This window comes from Ostrinia furnacalis, unplaced genomic scaffold (genome assembly GCF_004193835.3).
Source record: "Ostrinia furnacalis isolate ACB-3 unplaced genomic scaffold, ASM419383v2 OfSCF1098, whole genome shotgun sequence".
In the NCBI taxonomy this organism is placed as follows: domain Eukaryota; kingdom Metazoa; phylum Arthropoda; class Insecta; order Lepidoptera; family Crambidae; genus Ostrinia; species Ostrinia furnacalis.
In genome coordinates this window covers 127416-153798 of record NW_021131337.1, presented here as the reverse complement: position 1 = coordinate 153798, position 26383 = coordinate 127416, and the positions used below count along the sequence as shown (strand labels likewise).

The 26383-nt window shown below is 36.4% G+C and overlaps 1 long non-coding RNA gene across 1 annotated transcript; it reads right to left on the bottom strand.

The window, feature by feature from the left end:
- Nucleotides 1-3833: 3833 nt before the first annotated feature.
- On the bottom strand, nt 3834-25173 carry LOC114351124 (uncharacterized). The gene is made up of 3 exons (XR_003655760.1): nt 25086-25173; nt 14040-14140; nt 3834-4087 (listed from the first exon to the last, which is right to left on the bottom strand). It is a non-coding gene; the product is annotated as an uncharacterized LOC114351124 (long non-coding RNA).
- Between the last annotated feature and the right edge of the window lie 1210 nt (nt 25174-26383).

The following is a 26383-nucleotide window of genomic DNA, read 5'->3' as shown; positions in this document are numbered from 1 at the left end:
CGCTATATATTTTTACTCTTCTAATTTTCTACCCGGCCTGTATTCACAGCACCCGGAAAAATAAATCTCGGCATCAAGTGTTTGCTATGTGACCGTTCCCTCGCATTTATCGTGAAGGCGGCTAGTTTCCCTAATGTGGTCCTCGTGAGTTTTCTACTACGGACTCGAGAGGCGAACTGCTCAGAGGTCAAGTGAGTCCGGTACTTAAACAAACAACCACCGTCCAGAACTAGATCCGTTCGATTCACACAATAAGCGCATGCTATGAATAATAACGTCTATTCTCCTGCAAATATTACAACAGCTACGCTTGGATTTTGGGGCATTAGGTTCTCAACTCAATCTAGTATTAAAACTTACTATTGTATGCGAACAGACACTATTGGAAAATAACTATCTAGAGCTACCAGCGCCTTTTATTCAATTTCTTTATTCTATGTCAAACAAAATAAGCTTGACTGATACTGGTAGCTACTAGTTACAAGCGCGTGGGTCGCTGATACAACATTGCTGCAATAACTTAAAAATAGTTGTCTAAACATGAAAATTCTTATAATACTTACTTACTTTACTATATTGCTACAATTTAAAAATAGTTGCGGTACTAAATTCCAAGTTGTTTATTGAAAATAACTCAAAGCTGTTTCAGGCACATAATCTTCTAAGAGTCCAGAGAGTAATCATAACAACGTCTCTACCACGAGTCATATCTCGGCCCTTTTGTGGCAAAAGTCAACAAAAACCACTTCCTCATTCTTTCAAGTTATTCGGAGAACATTCTATTGAGAGACCATCTCGGATGTCAGATTTACTACGATAAAAACATTTTGGTGAAAGGTACAATCTGATCATATTAACAAGAGAAATGAAAGTTGAGACCTTTGTGTTTCACACTGGAAATAACCTCATTCTCGATTCAGCAGTTTATCCCTGAAAAGAACACGATTTGTACTTATAAATAAATAATGCTCTAGTGTAGTGGAGCAGCAAATGAGATTTGGAACTGGGAGAAAACAACTTGAATAAAAAATTTAACTAAGCTGGTAATAGCAGCGATTTCATTATTAGTTACAATTTTGGAAAAGAATCACTGAACATAAAGAAAGAATAAGGTGTTACAATTTCACGGAGCACAAAGATGCGAAAAAAGTACTGTCAGATTATTTATTTCTTTTAAATGTAACTTTCTGAAAATGTCGTACTTGCAAATAATACCTAACAATAAGGTACGTTCTAATATTACCTAAGTTTTACCTTTGTACGTGACCACACAAAGGAGAGACTATCTTTGACCTTGAACAGTGATAGTTAGAGGTTACCCTCGATTGAAAATATTTCAGGTAAATATTTTACTAAGTAATTCAACATGATACAAACCGATATCTGTCATTCAATTCCGTGCCGCCTTGGAGCCAGTTATCTAACTCCAAGGCTACACATGTCAGTACTTAAATTAATAAACTTATTTCGAGCCGTCGAACTGATTTAATCATTAAGTCTAACGCTAGGGTTGTGTGAAGAAGAATAATAAAACACTCAAAGCAAGATTCACAGGTCATCACACAGGCCTAGTGTCATTTGCTCAGCTCGCAACTGTCGTAGGGCGGGCGGCGAGCGCGTAGAGGAAGCGTGATTTGTATTTGCCGTCGCCAGTTTTTCCGTCGGCCGGATGCACCGAGCCCGACACTCCCGAACTAACGAACCATTCGCGCACGGACCATCCAACCGAAATATTTATCCCAATCATTTATTTTATCTCATTCGATGTATTTCATTTAAATTCAAAGGCTTCTTTTTTCATATTTTCCAACACAAATAGCACTGAAAATTGATTGCCGCCAGCAAAACATTCAATACGAGTAATTACAACTTCCATATTCCATACACATTCCGTGTCAAGTTTCAAGTTTTCCTTTTACAACTCCGAGAGTTGAGACTCACCAACGGCGAGATCAGAGCAAAATGTTAGCACACCTTGACTACAGTTTCTGATTGCTTTTATTTACTGGCCGTCTTACTTGAGCTCGGACGTGGCAACTTCTGAATTGTTCGCTGAAAAAGCTGGTATTTTAAACTGGCTCGCATTCACACGAACCATTGTAGGTGGCTGAATGCCAAATGAGTTTTGTGATGGAGTCCCCTCGTGTAAAAGGCAGATAGTGAACCGTGCCTTCTTCGCTACACAACATGCACGATCGCGATTTTTTACCTCCGCCTAATCTCATACGTGGACGGACGTTATGCTAAACTACGGTCAAGCCTTATTTTTGAATTTCACTCACTCATTCTTGTTCACTTCAGATTATTTTAGGCTTTTAGATTTACGTTTCTTGACTTCATAACTTTTGTATCTTCTTGTTGTTTCAATTTCATGCAAATTGAATACCTATTTTCCGTAGCGTAGCTACTATCCAGTATTTAATTATTCTTGGGTTGAAGCTATCGGCTTAGCCCAATATTCTGCTTGATCTGTCAAACCTCGCTTTTGTCGCTTAAATAACTCTTCAAATATTTCGGATCAATCTAAATTGCCCGAGTGATTTCTTCGAAACCCAAATGACCTTTTCAGTTTCTCATTATTTCAGAGTACAAATTTAAAATGATTCCAACAAAGTTAAGCTTGCTTTCACATTTATTAGTAAGTAAACAATTTAAAATGCCTCATCAAATCTAACCGGTCGGTAATGGCGCTGATATAATTAGGGGACAAAAACATTAAAGGGCTGCGGGATAGACGATTCTGTTCAAAATAAATCACTTAGGCTGGGTTGCACCATCTTACTTTAACTTTGACAAACGTCAATAATCTGTCAAACTCCATACAAAAAGCACCGGTTAATGTTATTGTTACAGTTAAAATAAGGTGGTGCAACTCAGCCCTACTGTTATTGCTTCTTAATCAAACTGTCGATCGACAAATGAACATTGAAATTAGTTATTATGGTGACTGATTACGTAACAAGTTAATTGTCCGTAAAAGATAAAAGGCATTATATAAAATGCCAGAGAAAAAAGAGGCGGGATAGTGCATAAGTTTTTTCTCGTTTGTGTCATAAAACGTAGAGGTAATTTCAAGCGGGCGCAATTTATATTTTGCAGCGAGCAGTACCGCGTGTCGGGACAGTGAATAAAGCCTTCGCCACTTGCACCCACTCAACTATTCCATACAAACGTGCACCAATTTACTTTGAGCTACAGTTGAATGAGGCCCTTTCAAAACAACTATACCTACTGAAAAATTAACAATGCAAAGTAAACCGATTTGTTGTCCTTAACCAACTTTAAACTATTAAGAAGTTATATTTAAGTCTAACATAAAATATTACATAAATTCTCTGAACTACTTACTGCTACGACTACCTACTGTAAATAAAATTGACTTTAAAAATAAGTCAATTTCGCGAATATCAATGAGGGGTACCTAAATGCGAGTTGGAAGTGATATCTCGAATCAATTTCCGAGATAAAAATCAAAACCTTGAAGCTAAGCGACCCTTTTGAAATAACTTAGGTAGGTAGGTACATGTTTATGTACCTACATATACTTATTTTTATTTAGTGGTGTGTGCAAAAAATAATGTGTGAAATCAAAGGAATAGGGAAATAATTTACACATGTAACTAATATTGAGGGTTACTTTATCTTCACTCACCAATTGACGCCACAAGCAGTGATGACCTTATAGGTACTCGCCAGTATTGCAGTGGCGCCAACTCCAATCGATGGTAAAAAGTAGTGACTTACTCACAATAAGGGAATAAACATCACACAGTTTTACAATAATTGACAACAAAGGATATTTATTTAACTGCAATAACCCAAACTTACCTCCATTTAAGAAACGTCGATGCCGAATCCTCTTATAACTCACAGGAAACTACACAGTCAGATATTACAGTTAATTAAAGACTAATGAAACACTTTACTAAATTCTTTGGAGAGAAATGCCAGACATTTTTCGTGAACGAACACACTAGGCCTATTGACTATTCATTATTTACGATTGACTATGATTGTCATGATTGTGCCTCGGCACCGTCACGCAAATGTCACTCGGTTCGAACGACCGCACCACAACACCGATTTCCTGAAACAATTTAAAAACAAACATTATTTAAAAACACGTTTTCTTACAAAATTAGAACGATTTATAAACAAGGGTACTTTGACAAAAAACAGCAAATGGATTCATAATTTGCCTCGTGAATCCTAATCCAACAGACCTATTATTTTAATTAAAACTTTGACATTAATCTCTTTCATGTCTGAATATGAACAAGTACCTACATTTCAAACATAGAGTTTTTATATTCACAACAACGCTATAAATTCGTGCTTTTGCAAAATAAAAGAATTAAGAATGACGCAGAATTCATAAATCTATTTTTATGAATAAATAAGTTGAAACACAAATCCTATCTCAAACATGACTTATTTTTACATTCGACAAGTTCGTAACAGGTTCAAAAAGTTTTTTCAACGAGATAACGAATCATAAATTTGAGTTGTTTCAAAAGTTGAATACAGTGATCTGCGTGGAATTTAAATGTCCTACTTTTTTATGCGGAACCGGTAAAATAACGCAGAAAAAATACGTCATCACGTTCACACGTGATGCTTGCATAATAAAGGCGGTACATTCAATACGGCGGGCGTAACCCGCAGATTGTAAATTTATTTACGTCGTAAATATTATTACTTTTAAATAAATACCAATACATATACTGGCATACAGCAACAGCAGACTGCTGGAAATTGCAATTAGATAAATTACTCAATGTGTTACAGTTTTCTAATGCATTTTTTTTCTTTAACAACCCTTAATGCTTCTGTGAGTGAGTCACAGCATGTAAATAGAAGCATATCGTACATATTCACTCCTTACAAAAATATCTATATCGGATAGGTAGGTATGGAGTACCTACATATTAACCTGATTACCCACCCACACGTTGAACGTTAGTTTTAATGAACAAGTGATACATTCAGTAAATATAATTTGAAAATGTATAAAAAATATTGACATGGTTCTACCTGTTCAGAAACTAATATAAATAAAATAGAAAAGAGGTTAAGAGTATAGAGTAATACAAATCTCCAAGAAATATTACGTATTAGGTATATTAAGTTACTTCTTCCAGCCCTTGAGTCAGCTAAACGCTATTACTACTATCAGCTCCTGAGCTCTTGCTTTCTATCTTTGTTTTCATTCAGCAGTTTATTTACATAAAAGAAATATGTCCGCATTACGCACATTTTGGGAAATGTAGCATAAGCTGAAGCGTGTAGACACATTATGACTCAGTGTAATACCGAGACGCTAAATTATTTTTTACTGTTTCACTTTATTGTTACAATACTCTTGTACCGTATCCCATTCCACCCTTTCTTAATAAAGCCGTATTGTCCTGCCGTTGCGTAGTGAATTAATAAACAGAAGTACGAATTGCTATGGCGTTCCGGTATTAAGATACTCAGGTCAGGACTAATGCTTTTCGTAAATACAATTATGACAAGACAGTAGATCTATTGTGCGTGCCCGTTTCAATTTGGATTGTCATTTTAGACTTAATAACAATTTAATTGTAGTCATAATTAATGACATTAGTTATTATTATCATACCTCTAGAATTACATTTGTAATTTACATGAATAATAGATTGTATCGGTTATTATTTGGTATGGAGCCTCGAACTACGATGGCAATGCGACGTATGATATAGTTCCCAGATTGAACGTTCGGACAATACCTATAACACACACAATAAACCCATTCGATGCGTTGCGCTGTCGGCCGATAATCTACGAGGTGCACTCGAGATGACAAACGATACAGCTAGTGTACTGTAGTATTTTTTGCAAAGCAGCTTAATCTGGTTACAGTATCAGTGCAAGTATCAAAGTTCGCCGCCCGCGTTCTGTTAGAGCGTAACGAGAAGCAAGACAAACTTAGTGCACAATAATCTGGTGGCGAGCACAACACGCGCTGAACTCCCGCGTTTCCATTATTTGCCGCGGTTTGCGCCGCTTCCACACAAATGAATTGGACGATAAAGCGGCAAGCATCCGTCAACTTTTCCCTAATGAAACTTTTTGATAATAAAGCGGAATGGAGCCACTGAAAAGGTTTCACGCTTTGTCTTTCTTTGATCAGTTGAACCTTTTGGAATTTTTTTAACTCGACAACAATAGACGTGCTCCCACGACAGATTCTCGGTTCGAGCGTTTTGTTCAGATAAAGTAACTTTTTCCAACTGACGCTAAGCAATATTTAAAAGTTTGGTGCTCAAATTGTCTTGATGTAATGTCGCCATCGTTATCTTTAGAATTGAAGAAAAATACTATCTTATCTTTTCGAACGAAGAAAAGATCGACGTCGATTAAATTGGATAAATCTATCCTAATAATTGTCCATTAAAATGTTTTACTGGAACTTTCGATATTTTTTCTCTAGTGAAAGATATCGTCTGTTAAATGAAGACCTGCTTATACTTTTTTTATAACAGCGCAAAGTTTCAATGTTTTTAAGACACAAATGCACCTAACATTATTCTAAGGAAATAGAAACGCAGTGACATTCAAGTTTATACCTTGTTATACAATTTACAGTTTTATGTCCAGGCAATAGAAACACATGGCAGCTGTACAATATGGCCACGTGCGGGAACGTTCAGAGAATGTGAACCACTTTCGTTTTATGTGTGCACTATTGTGGCACTATAGCCAAATCATTTTACCTATCTAGATTTGTCGCACGTCTTAAAAACAGACAAATAGTTTTTGTTTTTTTCAAATTAATTAACCTGTAACATAGAAATTAATAGTCCACTTAGTTTTACAACAATTAGATTGGATACTTATGTTAATTAACAGCCTAGTATCTCCAAAGTTTCGAAATCAATAGGTTGAATTCAGTCGTCAATTTACTTTTCTATCATACAGAATATCTACGTCGAATTATAATTGTACGTCCGGTCGTACATTGCTCCTACTTACAAGAAAATCTTGGATAGCCGCACCATTAGTATTCAGATTGAAAAGTGGCTTAAAAGTTAGATTATAAACGAATAGCCTTCATAAAACTACAATGTGTTTACTTTACAAATAAAGTAAAAAAGTAAAATCTATTAAAACTTATCATTTTATACCTCACGGGAATAAACTTTTTATCAGAGTGCTATATTTTTTCATTCGTTAGACATTCTGCAGTTACGACATCGTAATTTAGTTTTAAATACAGCATAGCGACTCTTTAAACCTCCGGAGGCGAGATTCCGCTGCACAGAATTTTGTAGCAAGCGCGATAGAAGTTACACAAATAGCTTGCAAAGCGGAAACACAAGCATATTCTGCTGGCAAGTACTGGCAAACAGGTGTGACGTCATCGCTGTGTATTCGTTTCACCGCAAACAAAATGACAGCTCAGCGCAAGAGAAAATGTTTACTACTTTATTCCGGCCCATTCGCCTATTCGGTGATGTTTTGAGGCAGATGTTAAGGAATGTTTGAACAGGATTCGAGTGGATGTATTCGGGAATCAGGCGCGTCGTGGAGGCGGTACGTGACCACACAACCCGCCGGCGCCTTCACCCTTATCAATCAAACTGGGGCCGATAGAAACTATGAAACGATGCACAAGTTCTATCACGGACGTGACATGGCAGCTTTGCCGTAGTCTGCCGGCCGATGAGGATGCAAAATGACCATTTTCAGCATACGTCATCTTTCCTACTAACACAGTTATTATCAAAAATACTCCGTAACTTATTTAGAATTTTTGAGTATTGTACTAACTTATTAGTAATCAAGACTCAGGTGTTAGGCACCTGTATCTTTTTAACCTGATAATGCTTGAAAAGTATTTTGTTTCAAATCAAATTTAAAATAAGCTTATCCGAGATATTTAGTTTACCCACTTTAAATCATATATTTGAGCATTTACTGAAACTGAAACTGAATAGGAAATTACACTTGGATGGAAAATTCTTGAAGCTGAAAGAAACTTAATATTCAGTAGTTGCTGGGTCAAACTTTACAACTAAAAAGTTGTTAGGATTCAGCCTCGATAATATCATTTTCTTGTCCTAAGTAGGTAATATGGTTTAACTCTAGGTCTATTTTAACTCGTTATAATCAATAGTCTGATTGTTGACAGTACCACACCAGCCATTGAAGTATTTTATAAGCTGTCAAAACTTCCATATTGATTTTGTCAACTCCATTGACTGTTTATTCATTTCAAAACGACTAAAAGTAGATTTTTTACTAACTGCGTAACTAGTCGCGCCAGATACATTTTCCACTCTATAAACGATTTATCAAACATGGCTATTTAGCAAAGAACCTCATATAATTAGCTAACTGCTAACCATAAACATTTTATTCATTTACTCGTAATGCAAGCATAAACAAACAAATTACATGCCCTTTAATAACCGTGTAACACAATTAATTTAATAACCAAACTATAGTGGGAATAGTTGAGATTTGGACCTTACAGTAACTTCGGACAAGTATGTTGAGCGCCTCAGCATCTCTGAAGCTTAAGTGAAGTAAGTTTCGGACTTACAGTCTATCACTCGAAATTAAATGGTGTTACGAAGTTTGGACACACACATACAAATCTCTCAACAAACCAATGCTTATTAATGGAATGATGAACCAAAGGAGATAAAACTTTATTTAATTATTTTTTTCGACTCTACCGAGTTAATACCTGAGGTGCAATTGTGTAAAGAAATCGTATTCATTTGACAGTTTAAAACGTACGATAGCAAAGCGTTTGACAGAATATAGCGTACGCTTTGAACTGTCAAATGAATACGATTGCTTTACACAATAATTGCACCTCAGATCTTAATTAGAGACACTTAAGTACCTAACTAACTGAGGTAGATGCTGGCCTATAGGTACACAAAATTACTATAGGGGTTGTAGATTAATAACTGAAGATCATGCATTGATAAAACCCATATATATGTATACCTACCCATGTGATTGAGTTTCCCCGCCACTTCTCATCACCAGCTGAAATGGTGGTAGGGCAAGATATATTTGGAACATGCATAAATAAGTAAAGAATTTGAATATGACGACATGTGGCTCCATCCCTAGGCAAGCATATTCTAAAGCCATTTCCTACTAGTGAAGGAAATGAACGCCGCTGCACACTTGGTCACTAATCGCGATCGCAGGAGACTTAAGTCTTGGCACCAAGCGCCACAAGTAGCAATTGTGGTTCGGACGCTGCAGCGCTGCGGCTCAAAGGCCTACTATAGGTACCGCACTATTTTAGTAGACCAGAATAAAAAATCTTGGCCACAATATGTGGTCACTAATGCGGTGCAAAGCAAAGAGGCCTTACTGAAAAAAAATAAGCATTTTTTAATTAGGCCCATTTTAGGAAGTAGTCGTTTGTCAAGTAAATATAACAAATACCTACGTATGTACAAATATTAATTAGTATTTTATAGAATGAAAAGACTTTTACTGCATCAGTAAGATACAAATAAAACACTCAAAGCCTAATGATAATCCTACGCATTCTTTAACAACCTTTTCTTTTCATTTTTGGAATTCGACATTTCCGTAGTCTATCTATTAAAAGGTTTTTGTCCAATTCACTGTGTGGGTGAATGTTGCGGCGTTATCGGCGTATCTTGACAAAGTGCCCGCCAGACGGGGATGGATGCCTCAATATTTTGATATTATTTCGTACGATTGATGACGAGGGCTTGCAGGTGTTCCCGCGGGCGGAGAAATAAAGAACCTGTCGACGCGAGCGACGATTTATAAAGATATTAAATTGCCAATTAGATAAGCATTAGGAAATATTAACTCGCTAAAGGAAATTCGAATCCTCGATTCCGCTGAGTTTTGCGTGAGCCGTGTAATCCGATTGTATAAAATGAAGCAAAATTATTTTTCGACAATTTGTTGTTTGTTTTTACAGATATTGCATTGGCGTGTGAGTAAAAGAAAAACACGTTTTGCTGTGTACAAAGGCAGATGTATAAAAACATGCTGTGTAAAGTAATTTAAAGAAGAACTTAAATAGAAAACAAGAAGATAACATTTTTTGAAACTCATTAATAAATCCAAACACTAATAACAATGCAAACTTTAACACTAAAGCACTAATCTGCAATGGTTGATGAACGTAAGTACATAGGTAGGTAAGTATGTAACTAATTGTGTACGGCACTTATGAATGAATAAATTATTATGTACAACTTAACGATGATCGATATGCATAAATGAAAAATGATTGATATTCGTGCGTTACTGTGTGATTGACACTAACATATGTTCGAAGCTATGGATTGTGATTTATTACGGATAAATATAAATACGGATTGACAGACCCGACAACAGATATTGGAGTTTGATGTATGTAGATAGCTCGAGATCCTAAAGGAATAGTTCTTCGATACAAAATGTTGAAGACGTAATATACGTATACGAAGGGTATACTGTGTAGGTACTAACCTAGGACTTGCAAATCCCACATGATTTCCATCCCGTGTCTGAAATGTTCGGGATCCCACATTGCGGGATTGCAAACCCTAATGTGTTCTCTAGACATGAGCAGAGGAGACTTTGAGGGCAGTTGAAGGTAAGATTAACATATGCGTCTCAAATATATGTTATAATCAAGTGAATAGCTCACGTGTATAGTACACCTACGGTTTACGACTAAGGCCCAAATAGGTTCAAAAACGGAGTAAAACTTTTTTATTGATTTTTTTAGTGATACTGCCAATCCAACGGTTTAACGAGCCTATGTGCGCAGTCTCGTTCCCGACTACTGCGTTTACGCAATGAAAATAAAATAAAAAATCTAGTAAACGTGCCACTTCATAACTAATTCTTTTATTGTTTTTTGAGAAATTATCGTCCCAGACGTTCTTCTTCTTTTCCCTAGCCCTTTTTCCATTATTTGGGGTCGGCTCTCATTATTTGAGGCGCCAGGATAGTCTGTCCTGGGTTGTCAAAATGTGTATCATCCCAAACGTTGAATCGGATAAAATACCTACACCTACGGCTTACGATTATGACCTTTTATAGATTTAAAATAGGGGTAAAACTTTTTAAATTGTGTTTCGACTGATGCTGCCCGTCTAGCGAAGGTCATGCGCAGACGCAGGTGCGCAGGATGAGAAGTAAGTGCAGGCAGTAAACCCTTACTCATCAAATAATGATCTACTTTTCAGTACCTATAAATAAACCAAATTACTTCCCTTAGAAGAGACGAACCATTCAAAGAACCAATTAATATCATCGAGGTCAATATCTAATTGACCAATATATCAAGATAAAAATATAAATTCTGCTCGATAACTTTACGGACTGTCAACTTAATCTGCTTTCAATGAGATCCATTAGCAAAATATCTGATCTAATATGCAAATGACGTCAATGTCAGGTGAGATCTAAGGGACAGCATGATAAAACATTCATACTTTCCCCGAGAAAATCGCTACAAACAAAAAGCTATTAGGCCCGAACCTTTCGTTGCGTATTTACTTTGGGACTAATAAAGTACGCTAAAACAAAATGTTTTAGTGGAGAAAGTGCGGTTATGATAACCTAATAACCTCAAAAGGTTCAGAGTGGGCACCTTTCATGACAAGACGCAATTTCCACGGGGAAAGCCGAATGGAAAAGCGTAACCAATCTTAATGTCTCCGCTGCATGCACGCTCGGGCCACATTGCAAAAAATTCACACGTGATTATAAATAGAAAACCATTCGTTACAACGTTTATTTGCATAAACACCGCCCGAGTGCCTAATTAAGATATGTTTCGTTTGTTTTTGTTTGAGCACAGGTGGTAGCTACGGCATGCCAATTTGCTAGAAATTCATTAAATTTCAAATAAGTAGCTTCATTGCCTTACTTTTAAAAACACGTTTATTAAAGAAATGTAGAGTTTCATTTATTGGAGAAAAAAGGAAGCGTAAAAATAAAGAAGCATACATATTTCTAGCATCCTGAAAGAACATGAACACAAAAACAAGAACAAGTAAATAAAACTTTTGAATGCTAGTAACATCAAGTAGTTTCGCATGACAATGAGATGCTATTATTTATAAGCATTCAAAATAACGTCAAACTAGAAATTGTTGTTATGAAATCAAACAAACAAAGTACTTTGTCAAGCATCGCTACGAAAAGTCGTAGCCGCTACGAAACGGCAAAACTTTTACGCGAAAGCGGTCATACCAGTTCAGTGTTCCGCGACCGATTCAACCGGTGACATTCCTGTTACACGAAACTTTTACAGTAATTTCCACGTGAGCTCTCAGTTTATGTGACACTTAATTGAATTAATTGGCGCGAGCGTAGAGCCGGGCGGAGCGGTCGAGGCGGCGTTCGTCCGCGCCGACTGGGCGCCCAACACTGCCGCCCGCCCTCCGCGCGCGGTCCCTCCAGCTCCTTGCGATAAGGTGCACCCGCTATCCGCTCCTGCAAACTGCTGACTGCTCCACGGCTAAGCAGTCTTATTAGCATAAAGTAAATGCACCGTGTCGCTGTCCCTGAGCCCCCGGATAATGTACCCGGAAAAGTTAACTCCCACGGTTAATCTCTCGAGTTCGTTACGCATTTTTTTACCTTTACAGTGTTTGTACAATTGCACGACTCGCAGACCTCCCAGCTAGCTCGGCCCAACTAATGGACGGGCTTTGAAACTTAATCCCTTATTCGCTTGGATTATTTTTAAAACTTTCAGACGTAATCCACCCTGACGAGTAAACAATTTAATTAAGTCTACGGCCGCTCCTAAAAATGTTTATAGGCCTTGTTGGGCTCTACTAGCACTACCTATATAATTCCAAGTTCCTCTTAATTAATTAAGTAAATAATAAAATTTCGTTTCTGCATTGTAAAAGTTAGTTTTCGAGGTAACCTTCAATTCCTCCCCTTCTAGTCAATTGGAAGAGTAAACAGAATAAGTGGCATTAGGCAAGGTGTGGGTACACCGACACGTCGATTGAGCGACGATCATTGACCTACATCGCGACAGACACTAAAACTGGCCCGAGTAGTGAACAAGTGCGCGACCGCAGCGGCGCGTAGACAGTACGACATCGGAAGCGCTAACTAGGACAGTGCGTTCAGGGTTCGCGATTAGCGCTTTCGTCTGACGCTAGATTGGCAAACAATAATTTGGCAGTATTTTAATGATATCTCTTTTTTTTTTAAGAAACGTTAGTTCTTCATAAGCATCTCATATTATTTAAAAAAAAGTTAGTTTTCAGTTAAGATATTTTAAAATTAATTTGAAATCATTGTGATTATATAAATCCTTGTAAAAAAAGAATATGATAAAACTAAAAATAATTGTAAAGAACAAAAAATTATGATATTTTTTCTCGTATATATTTTTTTCAAATGTCATTATCTAGTATGAATTATTACTAGCTATTTGATCTATAACTCAATCTATATCATAAATTAATGACTGCAATTATTAATTTCATTGCACAAAAATACCTAGCGAAATGTTTGATAACGTTTAAACCATCACAGCCCTATCAAAACACGTTGGCTTCCAAGAAAAAACCACATCAACACTATAGTATCTGGCATGAGCACTAATTGACGCCGAAGTAAAAAGTAGTCGGCGCTAAAGTGGAGATTGATGAATGTGTATATGAAGAGGTAGAGACGGGTAAAAAGTCGCAGCCGCTAAAGCACACACGCGGGGGGTATTTAACGCGTTATCACCCATAACGAATGTGTGACCTGATTCCCCCGCGGAATACAAAAGGTTTAATGAAGTCATCACTCATGAAGATTAGCATTCGGAATGCTATGAAACCAAAGGCGATTGGCCAAATAATTCACATGGTTTAATCTTAAGTTGGAATCTGTATCATATATTTAGACACCCACTTTGTTAAGTACCCACGTATAATTTACTACATCACAAACATCAACTTCAATGCATGTTTTTACTGAAACATTGCAAACATACATACATGACATACATCGGAACCGATGATACGAATTTTAATAAAAATGGAAATACTTACTGCATGCTGATAAAGCTCCCGCCAAGTGCGAGTCGGATTCACGCTGCCAGTGATTCCGCACACTCATTTTCTCTGCTTGCAGTCATTCGTCCACTCTCCATCTGTAAGTAAATCGTTCGTTCGTTCGTTTCAGCCAAATGACGTCCACTGCTGGACAAAGGCCTCCTACAAGGTTTTCCACAATGCACGGTCCTGCGCTGCCCGCATCCAGGCTCTTCCCGCGACCTTTACCAGATCGTCGGTCCACCTAGTAGGAGGCCTGCCCACGCTACGTCTTCCAGCCCGTGGTCGCCACTCGAGAACTTTTCTGCCCCAACGGCCATCGTCTCTACGAGCTATGTGCCCCGCCCACTGCCACTTGGTTTTAGCAATTCTGCGAGCTATGTCGGTCACTTTGGTAAGTAAATAATGTCAATAAAATCTATAAAATCTTGTCTTCCCAAATTTTTATTCATAGGTTTCAATTTACAAACGAATTCCTTGTACGTGGCACAGATGGCTTTACATTTTAATTTAGAGGTTGGAATTTTCGAAAACGCATCAACCCATCGTGAAAAAAGTTCATAAATAGATCCAATGATCTTATATTGTTTTGAGTTATATACGGAACTCTAGAAAATAATCTTACTGAATATTCAGAACTAAAAACTTTGCATTCCATACGATATTATTTTATTTTCAAGCGAGCATCTCCTCCGCTAACCTCTAGAAATATTAAAGCTCACAAAATTCCAAGTGTACATTTTATTGAGTAGCTTTATAAATTTTTACGACGATTTTTATAGCGTTTCGCACAATGAAACATTGCCCTGGGAGCGCTGAGAACGCTGTAACAGGTTTATGTGCCTCCCATAGCTTGTTTGCTAAGTTCCACTTGTATTGATAAATGCAGCGGAGGAAGGCGCACTATGTCCTATGTCGCGCGTGCTCAAAGGGAACTAACTCTTAAAGGAAATAAGAGACAAAGAAAATCAACGTACAGCTGGAAATACGAAGCCTACATTTTTATATTGTTTTTCTTATACGTTTAGTGAATGAACAGGCACATTGTTGTACTGATGTATAAGTAAATCTTAATACACACCACCAAATTGCCTATACGCCGCGCACTTTCCTGACTTCGACCGAAACAAGCAAGCAACCTTGATTGCAACTTTAACCGCCTTGTAAATATTGGTTCAGCAATGAGGCATTTAATGGGTTTTTAATTTATTGGCGTTACCTAAATAAACTAAGTAAGTAGTTTTATTTTGAGTGTTACTAATTGCCCTGAAACGAATTTAAGTCAATAAATCGATTGACGGACGAGTGACCTACATATTAAAAACACATGTACGTAAAAAGGGTCACACCCTTGATCCCTTAGTGCGGATATTTAAAATAAGGTTGTCCAATAACGCAAAGAACGTTTTGCAGGTACTTACTAACGGTTTCTTTGGTGGCCAAAAGGTCGGAAGCCACGATTAGCCTGCGTTTGAAGTCTTTATAGCCAGTCATTTCCAGAGTAATGTGCCGCTTAAATTCAAATTTCAAAGAAGGGCCCCATCGAATGTCTTTGCCCTCTGTATTCCTTTTAAACACTGAAACCTTTCCAGTTGCCCGCTTTCGTAGAATTTTTATTGATGTTGAATTACTTATAATTAACTATTTTAGCTATTATTTCGCGGTACAAAAGGGTTTTTAAATAAGTTGGAGCTAAAGCTGCCTTAAGAAGCAAATACGATTTTTATTATTCGTAAAATAAAATAAAAAATATTTTTAAAAGGCGCTCTAGCACCGTTTTTAGCATAATTCGTACGTAGACCACGTACTTACACTACAAGAATACGATACGATGAACAGAGACACAAAACAATATTTTAGTTTATTCTTTTACATGAAAAATCCTCTCCGAACGAGGGTTTTAATTAACGTTAAAATAACGCATCAAATATTAGTGGAGCTTTTAGTTATAATTCATGGTTAATTTTATTCATAGAGGGGAAGGTCGTGTATGGATGAATTTTAATAGACGATGATGAGACGACGTCCGCGGCCGAATAATTACAGCGGTCATTCGAGCAAGGCTACAAACGCACACATTAGCATATCACTGAGTACGCCCCAACTTTACACATTTTCACTCTATGAACAGGCATTCTGATTTTCTAAACGCTTAGAATTAAATAGATTTCATTACAGGTTTTAATTAGTACAGTCAACAGCATAATCAGACTCTATATTTTTTTATTGATGTGCGGTCGCCTGTACATGCGCTGAATAAACTTGATCTGAATGTTTTTATACAATTTAATGCTTCTCTTTTGATAGAAAGACTATTTTTTGGAATAAAATGTAATGAATTCGCGGTCAGTCTGGTAAACGAGCTCTACAGATATATTCATTTGGCTTTATTCAGGCTCACAAAATATCGGATACGAGTCGATATCACAATTTCAATAATCACATACCGAACCGCACATCATTTCCAAATACTGTACCAATTTTGCAATAAATAATACCGTGAAAATTGACTACCGAACAGTGTTAAACTAATTATTTAGATAGAAATACTGCAGCAAAACATCACTATGTTCTGGGTATTAATTAGCTAATGATCGGCTTAAAATAGAGAATTATCTGTTTAATTAAATTTACGACCTCAAATTATGATTACGAGAATTTCATAACACAGTAGCAAAATTCTTACTATTGCTTTAAGTTTTATTTATAAACTTATGAGTAATTTGAAAAGATAACCGACAAAGGACGACTTAGGTATACTCAGAAGCAATTATAAAATAGTATCTTACACATATCTACTTGTAGAACCTACAACCTACAACACTATGACGTGTGAGCACTAAGCACTAAAGCTGAATTAAAGTACAACAAATTGAATAATTAAATAAACTGAATAACGTTTGAGCACCAAAATATCGTGTTGTACATAGCTTAAGATGGGCGAAAGACTTTCGAACACCAGCTGAATGGCGTTTACGTCAATTTATTGAACACTAATGAGCACGCGAAGTTATCTTTCAAACATACTAGGACAAAAGTAGTTGTTAAAAAGTATTTATAAAAGCATCTCAAATACGGTGTCTGGTATGTGCTCCAGTCATGTGATACGAGCATAATGCACGTCATATTTAACGATACCTATCACCCGATCGCGCACCTGGGTCACGCACGCCTTTCACAATATTTTAATATCCCGGTGACAGTGGCGCTGCCCAGCCCGCCCCGGTCTGTATTTGATATTTTTATAGCCTCTCCATTATTATCACGAGATATAACGGCTACATAGCTATGAATAGCACTTTATTTCACGGGGCAAAGTACCCAACCTTGAGCGTGTGAGTTTGTTATGTTCTCTACGAGAACAATAAATGGGAATAAATTGGTAACATTAGGAATGACGAACTTTTCCACCACAAAACAGCTAACGCCTATTGTTTCAGAATTGGGCGTAGCCAGCACAATAGTACGCCAGCCGTTAGCAAAATACTGGAGTACTAAAACATAATGAGAATGATGTAAGAAACCCAACGGAAAATTACGTGAACTATGAAATTATTCATACTGGAAAGGTTTAATTGCTACGTTCATGTTTGTAGCACAAAATAAGTCAAAAGATATTAGTAACTAAGTTGGTAACTAAGTAAAAACATCGTTTCAGTACAATGATGTTCGACCTACTTGCCACCGTAGATACTACTTAAATATAAACTCTATAAGCAGTGGCGTAGCTTGGGGGGGGCAGGGGGGGCCATGGCCCCGGGCGGCATATGAAAGGGGGCGGCGGATAAGAAAAAAAACATTGCATGAACAAGAAAAAAAAGGTCGACTATGTCTACGTTGAGACTAACAAATCTAGCTATACTGGCAATTGAAAATGAGATACAATTTGATATCGACGATTGTGTAAAAGATTTTGCTCTGAAAAAAGCACGAAGAGTACATTTTTAATCTATTTTTTAAAGTAATAGTAACAAAAATATTTAAGGAGCTTGCTTACCTACCCCTCTTAAACTTGCGCCACAGATAATCTTTCGTGATTTCTCTTGTTAAAAACCGAAATAAAAAAATTGTTTGTAAATAGTTAAAGCCATATCTAAGCTACTTTTAAAACCGTGTATTTATTATATTCTGCAAGTTCGAAATTCAAAATTAGCTAAAATGGTAACTTTTAGCAGTAAATAAATCTGTAACTTGCTGCAAATATCTAATGAATTCAAACAAATTATTAAAAAAAATAGCTTCGATACATTATTATACATTTTTCAAACCACTTTTTTAATTTCGGTCTTTAACAAAAGTAATCAAGAAAAAATATGGTGGCGCTGGTTAGCTAGGGTACAACCCTTAATAATATTAAGCACATATTATGTTATTCCTTCTAAGTTCAATGAGCAATATACAGTGTGAGTCACGTTAAAGTATACATATGAAAATAGATGAAACTAGACCTATTTTTATCGACAACAAAGAGGTCAAAATTTTTTTTGAGATTTTTTTTTAANGTCCATGGTTAGCCTATTAATTTAACACAGGTACGACTGTACTCAGTGTTGCACTATCAAATGCGATTGACGCGCCTCTATGCCAGGGTTTTTATGTTCCTGGTCAGGCTATAATACTTGTTATTATTGTTTATTGTTATACACCTAAAGTCCGATTTTTAATTCGACGGAATTCTGACAGTTGTCATTTTTTGACAATTCAGATGTAATAAGCCTTTTTTGCTTTGAATTATTAATAAATAATATGAAATGAAATTTCATCAAGTACAACTTACAAGAATGAACTATTGTTTGTTTTGTGAATTCAATGTACACTAATTATTATGTACATTTTAGAGATTATATAGAAAAAAACGTGTTATTAACACAGTAAAACAACACATTATCATAAACGAAAATATGTATTGATCATCAATCATCATTATCGTTATCATAATCAACTTGGATTATAAAATTGGCATCTTGTTAAATTGGTTATTTTATGAAGCTAAGATTTTATTAACAAAAGAATTTTCATAAAAAAGGTTTGTAACCCATGGATTATTGGCCAGGGAGTCCAGTAATAGAAAAATAATTTCCCATTATTTTTTGTAACTTCAAAAATATGATAATAAAAATTCAAACAACCATTTTGGAATGATCAGTACATTTTTAAGCCTTAGTTTTTCAAGTGAAACCTTAAATTCAAGAAAGGATTATTTTTTAATTTGTGAAAATGCTCTCCATTCATAATGGGAATGTTTCAATGTTGACAACACTTCTGAAATGTCAAAATTCCGTCGAATTAAAAATCAGAGTATAGTGTTACATAATAAAGCTGAGCTATTTAAGAAAATCAAACTTCCTGTGGGTTTCAAGCAATTGCTTCTCTTTAATGTATTTTCCTTCTGAAGCAGTGCGCGGTAGTTTATTTTGACTTTCAACAAATAAGGTGAATAGTGTACCTGAAGTCCATTCAATATAATATTTAATCTTTAAAATATTTATAATTAAAATAAAGGGCGGCGGATTTCCGGACGGCCCCGGGCGGCGAAAAGCCACGCTACGCCACTGTCTATAAGTAATAAAACATAATGCTCTCACAATTCCCGCTTCCTTCGCTTTTGTACTGCTAATTGTGCGTTTACAGCAGCGATTGCGACATTAAATACTAAACTATTGTGCAGTCGTATTGTTTCATATTCAAACCCGAGCCGCCACATCTAGGGGCGGCCATTACCGCTGGGAGTTATTAAAGTATGTGAAATTCTCATTTTCGTATGTGGCGTTAATTTCCAACATCAAACGAGCGCACAACTTACGTCATTTGCGAGCTAAACTTCCATGGCGCGAAAATTCCGCTAAAATATTTGTCACCACTCATCATGATTATAAATTCTGAACAGCATACACCCGATAACAGATTACATTGCTTTAATAAATCATGGACGTATCCATATCGAATTAATTGAGAAAATATATCGTTGTATCACGCGCGGCGATGGCGATGCTGCGCATAAAAATGGGGAACATCATTTTGTAAAGTGAAATATTATTTTATATTGCAACTAGCTTTCCGCCCGCGGCTTCGCCCGCGTGGATTTTTGTCTGTCACAGAAAAACTTTGTCGCGCGCGTCCCTGTTTCAAAAACCGGGATAAAAACTATCCTATGTTCTTTCCCGGGACTCAAACTATCTCTATGCCAAATTTCATCAAAATCGGTTGCGAGGTTTAAGCGGGAAAGCGTAACAGACAGACAGACAGACAGACAGACAGACAGACAGACAGACAGAGTTACTTTCGCATTTATAATATTAGTTGGGATTAAATATATTTTATATCGAAAATAACTGTGCCTGCAACTCTGTCCACATAAGAGTTGCTTTAGTTGAATGTCAGGTCTACAAAAACGTTCTTAAATAAGAAATCAGTAGTAGAATCTAGTTTCAAACAAATAAATGAGTAATGAAATAAAATGTACCTGCTCCAAATAAGTTGGGTAAGTAATTGTGTTATCACACTAACAAGATGAAATAATAATTCGCTTGGTACTAAGTTGTTTTCGAGTTCACGGATAAGATACAAGTCTATTTTAAGACTCTATCCAGTTGAGTCTACTTATCTACCTTAACACTACTTACTTTCTTTAATAAAAAATAAATTTTGTGCTACGTTTTTTCTGTATCTATTGTTAGTTAAGTTAATACACAGTTTAATTAGGATTGCGTAGCGAATCTATTATCTGAAACGATATGATACAAACATACATATATTATTAATAGTACCTACCATCTCTCTCTTAAATAAAACCGCCAGACAACCGCAGACCTGCGTCGGGATAATTACAATGTCATTGTGCTTGATTGATTTTAGGCCCTTTAATGTATTGGTTTTAGGGTTCCACCGCCAACGATTCCAAATAACCATCTAATTCTTGCGGTAATACGGCCTGATTGGGCTTTAAGCCTCGCATCTGAATTTTAACGAAGCTCAAACCGACGAACTTAAGAATACATTCCGAGTTTTGAGTGATTGAATTGAAATTATTTGGACAGAATTAAAGACTTTATTCTTTTCTTGAGTATTGTGAGCGTAACAAAAGTGAGCGTTAAATGTTACAAGATTTTTTAACATACCTAGTCATCAAAGACAAAATAACTTTGACTCCGAGCTGCATAAATTAAGGATATAAGAAAACTTCAAGAATATGAAATATTAAGTAAGTAAGTATACTTACCTACTGAAACAGATCAATCAATGATTGAGTCGATTTTTACCCGAGTGCGCAAGAAAAAGAGTTATTGTTTTTATCATACTACAAGTAAGTACCTATTACAATTTTTATTATTGGCGCGGAATCTTCCTTAGTGATTTTATTTCTGGATTTTGAGTATATTGCTAAAGTCTATTCGAGCAGAATCAAGGTCAAGGTCTCAGAATGAAATTTTGCTTTAAGTATAGACAAGAAGATAAGGTTTACCTACGTTAATTAAGTAGGTATACTTATTCCTAATTAATTTTAGAGATCGGTATAAGAACCTTCTGGTGTCCAATTAATGAACTAAAATATTTTGTTATTTGAACATAGTATAATAATAATTACATATTTTTAATATCTAATAATATAAGAAACACAATCCATGAACAAATTACAACATAAATTTAGGCATATTGTTTTCCCAGCCAGCAGCTACTTTATTAATCTGGTTATACAACCAAATCAATTCACCCGTTCCCACCGAACTAGGCCTATTAATTTCGGGATAAGCCACAATATAAGGGATACGTTGCCTAATGCCTAAATAATTATAGCCCTAAACACCTAACATTTCCTTTTAAATAATACATTATCGTGTTGACATTTTCCAAGCATACAGCTCGGTAACGTTGAAACGGTCCCAAGTTGTTAAGCCGAAAGGGTCCGTACATTATGATTGTTATAGGCAAAAGGGCCACTTTATTGTCTTAATGTTGTGCCTTTTACTTGATCATCGTTTAAGGCCCAATGTGTGGGTCTTCTGAGGATTTTGAGCCGCATTCCAGTTTAAACAATCGATTAGGCAATTTTTTTGTTGATACCTGTACAAAGGATACAGACACATTTTTACTAAACTGTGACAACAAACAACGTCTGTAAGTATAGCTATTCTTGACCTGGGTCATTCTTTTTAGATAGGGTCATTGGGCCATGTCAGATTATTTACCTAACCGTTTTACTAAACTCTTGATGTACCCTGTTTTAAGCTAGGTCGCTTAACCATTTAACTACTCACATAATAAGCGTGTCAAAAATAAAATTAGATCGATTCTCGCTCGAGTCTTCGCCTTGTACTGAAGGTAGTAACCCTGATATTAAAATTTATAAGCCGCCATAGATGTCTCAATCGGACCAACGGCCAACTGTTATTGAACTTTCCCTGAAAATCACGGAATCATAACGATAGGTAATGCCATTTGATTCCGATAAAACAAGAGGAACTAAAAACTTTCGGTGGACAAATAGCGGCTAATTGCTGGTTTTAAACACATTTGTTTCCTCCTTAATTGGCGTTATCATTGTTCAACACGGAACAAATTTGTACGAACAACACAGTACAATACAGAAAATATCACGCGCCCGTACAGAACGGTTTACTATTTCAGACATTTTGTTGTTGTTATCGATTATGTTCCAATCACTCAGCGCTGTCTATTGGCCAACAACAAATGTAACAACACACTAACAACATCAACTATATTACTGGGATGTGTGTACCGCGACCACACTCTCACCTCACGCCTGCTCCGCCTCGCCTTTGAACCTAAACAATTAAAGTAATCCGTTGTTTGTGCTGAAGCGGTTTTCTTTTTAACAACGTGTTTAAACAAGCAGCTTGGATCAGGATTTTAAGCTACAATTACTTATCGAGTAATCCACTTCATTTTCACAATGCACTACATCCACCTTTATCGGAAACTTTAATATCAGATCTTTTCTGCCAGCACGTGTATCGACTTAGTACCTACTCGTATTTTAATCTTCTTTTATATTTGGATTTTCCAAGTATACTTGAAAGATTATCAATATTTTGATATTATCCCTTCGATTTTAGTTGTTATAACCCGTAATATATTTTCCTGAAACAAAATAGGCGTTATTCTGAAGGATTAGGTAAGTACTACACAAACAAACGCGGCTTAATACGAATGGCCGACAACAAAACCAGTCAAAATTGTCCGACAATATACGCAACTCAGCAGCATTTCCCGAAGTCAATTGACACAGTGCTCGCATTATCTTAATTATCTGCACATTACACTTTTATCTCGTACATTAATCATTGGGCAATCGTTTTGAATGGTCGCATCAAAAGCAAATTACGATGTCCCAGCGTGCGGCTGGACGGAGCAGCGATTTTTCCAACATGAGCTGGACATGCAGGGATATTATCAGATGACACCACCCGGGGGACCGTAAATATTCGCACGGCGCGATTAGCCCGCGCCCGCGGCGCAGCGTATGCCACTTACAACATTGCTGTCGCCACACGTCTGGGTTTGGACGGGACAATTAGAACCAATAATAAAAGAAGATACAAACAATAGATTCAAGGCTCATATTGATCATTGAAATTCAAGCGATCAAAGTAATTAAAGTGAAAAATAAAGAAAAGTTTTGCTATCTGTTTCGTAATAAAGTTAAAGACCTTCTAACAAATACGTGACACTATTAATTTAAATAGAACCTTTATTGTATTTCAATCAACATTTGACACATATACAGAACGTTTTAAAATGAAAAAGGTAGATCCTGTAGGACTCTACTTTTAGTTTAGCACCTACCAACGCGGCAACGTTTAAGACAAATATTATTATGACATCCGTTGAGAAAAACTCAGTTAAATGAAATAGAAATAGAAATAGAAATAGAAATAGAAATAGAAATAGAAATAATTTATTTGCTTAAAAAGTGGTAACAAAGGATGAAAACATGAACAATATTATAATCGCACTTTTAGTCCTTTCAGACATGCAAATTTAAATACAATTCAGAAACAAATTTCATAGAATTGAGAGTGGAAACTACAAAGTTATTGAGTAAGATAAAATATATATAAAATCTGTTAAACTATCTTTAAAAATAAAAGTAGAAATGTATACTCTACCTAGAACCGAATAACGAAAGGCGTTTGAATAAAATATAATGAATGAACAAAATTAATTGACGGTCGTGCCTCGAGACAATTGATTCTATTTCGTCTGCACACCTACGCGAATTTATTCAATTAAGGTAGGTAGAACTTTGGAAGTGATCCTCAAAGTTAAAGAAACTTTGAATGTTAAGTGAGGTGAATGTGTTTAATAATATACTCGTTGAAGAGGCATGACTTGATCAGAAATAACTAGGTTTCCAGTTCGATTCATAATGATGTAATGTTGATCTAGTTGACTTCTCTCATGGACTAAGGATCTGAACTTGAGACACTGACTCGAGCAAAGAATGATACCTATTCAAATTCAAAAGCGGTCAAGTTCTATCCTATAAAATAGCGGTCAACGTCCTCTGAGCGGCTTGGCAACAACTAACAGTAATAGCGAGCTTTTTATACTAAATATTGAAACTTTACTGTGAAGGTAAATTATGTTCTTACATACAAATTACGGTACCTACAAGCATAGATGTACGTACATGTAAGTAGGTATATTGTAGTCTTTAAAAATACTTCCTCTCGTGTTGGCAGTTAATATCTGGCAACCCTGATACGAATACGTGCCACGTTATACAAATACAAGACAACACCCGCACTCGATCCAATAATACACTAATATCATCCGCAACTAGCAACGCGCAGCGGCAGCGTCTCCAATCCGAATCCAATTTCTGCCAGTCTTGCTCCTAAAGGACGTTATCGAGACTACAATGATTTTTATATGTTTTGTAAGGCAACAAGTTGATGAAATATTTGCTCAATCGCGTGTGTAACATAGTTTCATTTATTTCACTTCACCCGAGTCACTCGGCTGAAATAACGACAGCGCAACGGACATGAATCAGCGATAAATTACAATGGCAATACGTACACGCTTCATTGTTGTTGTAAAATCGATACAGATATTCCATCTTATTTAAGAACTTCAGCCGTGAAGTCGAGTCTCTAGGTAATTGGGCTTATTGGAGGATAAGAATTGTAGAATGGATTTTTACTATTTAAAAAATGTTACTCACTTTTAAAACAACTTTGTTAACATCAAAAATAGTCTAATAATCTAAATTGTAAGTTTCTACACGTCTATGATATAGGTAGAACAAACGTACTGCACGTAGGTACCAACACCTTATAAGTAGTTCAGAATATCAATTAGCAAGTAGGTACTAACTACTCAAGCTGGGTTGGCTGTGCAACAGTTATTTGACGCTACAACACTGAATCAGTTTCGATATGGGTTCCCCTGAAACTGACCGCAACAGAACCGAATACTAATGTCTTGGACATAGTTCTCCAAATTATCAATTATAAGTTCGACCGGTGCACACCGGTTGCTAATTACCCGATTGTCAAAATGGAACGGGAGATAGGAAACTAAGTGTCAGCCGCCAGCGCATCGCTGCCCGAAATTAGCATTGACGGAGTCTTCTCTATTCAACAACAGGATCGAATCATTAATCTTGGCCAGTGTGATTGCGGTCCAAATTCCTCGTCGTTATTCATTCATCCGACAGACGCCAGCTATTGGCACTTATCTTGTTTTATGCAAACGACATTTATTTCAGTTTGGGTTGCTGGTTTTTGTTTGAAATATTTTCCTAAATGCCCTGCCAGCTTTGCCCTTTGCATGTCTGAAAAATTCAACTCTACACAAAGTAGTGGGAATTGAAAATTAGGTGCACGAAAAGAATTTTTCAAGATTAAAAGTTGCAAGTTCCGTTTGCCAAGTAACTTTGCAACACTAAAACGTTTTACAAAGATTTTATGCAAAATTTAAACGGCGAGTATCAGCCTCCTGACGATACATAATTCATAAACATCTCACGCCAGCGCCACTGCGCAGCAGAAGGCTACGAGCGTCGAGGGCTCTTCATATCTTGAGCATCCTTCCACTAAGCTTGCTACATGCAGTCCGCTTGTTCACATACTAACCATCAGTTACCAACTTCAAGCACGTCATTGTTTAAACAACTTTCCATCGGTCGCTTCGTGCAGCGTCTTATGCCGTTACGTGCAACAACTCGATAAATACAAAATGCATTTTGGATTCCGGAGAGATTTAACAATAAATTCTTTCGGTTTTGAAAGTCATATAAAATGCAGCATCGATATTCAAATTGGAATGCGATGTCTGCGGTTAAATGTGAGTTTCTGAACCGAACTGGGGCATAA